The 2,500-nt window shown below is 36.7% G+C and overlaps 1 protein-coding gene across 1 annotated transcript in view; it reads right to left on the bottom strand.

The window, feature by feature from the left end:
* Positions 1-2,500, bottom strand: part of LOC135208094 (uncharacterized) — an 81,537-nt gene that overhangs the window by 77,437 nt on the left and 1,600 nt on the right. The window lies entirely within an intron of this gene.

The following is a 2,500-nucleotide window of genomic DNA, read 5'->3' as shown; positions in this document are numbered from 1 at the left end:
CATAAAACTGTTTATTCCAATTTCCCTACAGACTAACCCTTCGAAAGGTAGGTATCTTTGAACCGAAGGAGAAAACCAACTTCTTAGAAATCAAAAACTTTCTTTCCAGAAAGCTTGGTTGCTTTCTCCGGAGGATTAAAACTTTGAATGACGACTGACTTTCTTCCGAGAAGCTTTCACCGAAATGGAAAGTATCGGGCCAGAGAGAGAGAGAGAGAGAGAGAGAGAGAGAGAGAGAGAGAGAGAGAGGGCGCATAAACATTCTCTAATCGTTGAAGAAGAAGAAGAAGAAGAAGAAGAAGAAGAAGGAGCCCAATTGTCGTCTGTCGAAACAAACAGACACAGTTAGCTGAGGCTGACGAAAGCCTCCAGATCTGTGCTTTCGTGGATCCCCATTCCAGAGAGTGGAATAATTCCATTCCATTCCAGAGCGGAATAAATTCCATCCCATTCCAGAGAGTGGAATAATTCCATCCCATTCTTGGGACTTGAATACTCCCACCACCACAAGAGGAATGCTGGACACTAACCTATTTCATTTACATATTCCGTCACAGACAATATGTCAGCATGATTGGAATACTTGAGAGAGAGAGAGAGAGAGAGAGAGAGAGAGAGAGAGAGAGAGAGAGAGAGAGATTCCCAAAAGCACTCATAATTATCGTTTACATTAATCCTGTGATCGTGTCTACTATATTTCATAAACTTGGAAAACAAAGATTTAATGATTCGTAAAAACCCTTCACATTTTGGGGTCAACAGCTGAACAGAAAAAAAGTGACAAACAAAGTTTATTATGTCACTCCAGTTTTCTGTCTATATCAGAATTCGTGATGAAAATAGATAGTATATCATATACAGCAAAGGCCAATTATATCTTCGTTCTCTTTTTAAGTTATTCTTATTTTCGGAACTGGCAAATAAATGTTGAAAAATTACCAAACACACACGCACGCACGCACACATACACACAAACACACAGACACACACACACACACACACATATATATATATACTATATATATATATATATTATATATATATATATATATTATATAGTAAGTCATATATATATATATAGATATAATATATATATATATATATATATATATATATATATAGATATATATATATATATAACTGGTCTTACTTTTAAATTTTAATTTCCTATAATTATATAACTGTAGAGCGTTCCTCCTCTCTCTCTCTCTCTCTCTCTCTCAACCCTTCTCTATCTATGGTTACGTACAATTCCAGGATGTTCATTTATAGCCGAATGCACAGGACTTATAGTGTTAAGGCTTTGTCTAATGGTCGATTCCAACGGTACGTTTTAATCCCAGAGCGTGTATGTATGTACATATAACACTGAAGATATTCAAGCGGTGCTCTTTTCCTAAAAACAAGATCTCTCGAATATAACATTTATATTTAATACAACCTCGAAGTCCGTCCATTTTTCATGACAAAATACTATCTGGAAAATATGTCCCACACTGGTAGGAACTATCCATATTCTCAGAAAAGCTAAGATAATTGATAAGATTATTAGAAGAAAACAAGACTTATTTTCACATTTGGCAGAAAGAGACCTCATTGAGATGGAAACACAAAGTTGGATCGTAATATCTTCTGTTGTTTTCAGTCTCAACGACAATAAGATTTGTCGCCTGAACTCTGCTGCCGACAATTTCATGTTCCTCCTCTCGATATTTCAGGACAAGAAAGAGAGAGAGAGAGAGAGAGATATTAAAGTCACATGATACAGTAGTTACCTTCCCAGATCGCTATAACGTTTAGATGTTGATTTAAACGAGCAATTTCCTTCCAGTTTAGTCAGCTTTATTTCATAATAAATCCTTCCTGAGGTCACGACCGAAAACTTTTGAGTCCAGAGGCCCTTGGGGTCATTCCCAACAAACCCCACCCACCTCCCCACAAATCATCTTTGATAACACGATCTCATAAATGCTTTTTCATGGCCAAAGGAAATGACAATTACATAAGATATGAAGTTCCCGGAAATCGCCCTTTGAAATGCGCCTCATTTGATTGGGAGGTCCCGCTGGAATGTCTCTGTTTTCGTCAGGTTAGGATCATTTGATCTTTCTAAAATATTTTCCTTTAGATTTTAGATATTCATAGCATTTCGAGTCATTTTCATCTTACTAAATTAGTTTTTCTCTCAGTCGTAGATATTCAGAACAAATTTCACACCCAGGGTGACTAGTTGGTGATGGCCACTTGTGTAGAAACTAACCAAGCTCAAACATTTTCCCAAGCAAAATCAATTATTTTCTTCCAACACACATGAGAGTATCACCAGGTGAAGTATTTACCTAACGCTTTTGCTTGGTTATATAAGTCGGCCCTGAAGGACTTTATACTTTGATTGCCAGTTGTTGAGAGACGCCTTTTATGAATAGCAGATCTACCTATATTTCAATCTATCAGTCACACACACACACATACACACTATACAAAGAGAGAGAGAGAGAGA

The sequence above is a fragment of the Macrobrachium nipponense genome, chromosome 34, assembly GCF_015104395.2.
Source record: "Macrobrachium nipponense isolate FS-2020 chromosome 34, ASM1510439v2, whole genome shotgun sequence".
Classification (NCBI taxonomy): Eukaryota; Metazoa; Arthropoda; class Malacostraca; order Decapoda; family Palaemonidae; genus Macrobrachium; species Macrobrachium nipponense.
The sequence above is the reverse complement of the archived record's forward strand: the minus strand, read 5'-3'. Positions and strand labels throughout refer to the sequence as shown.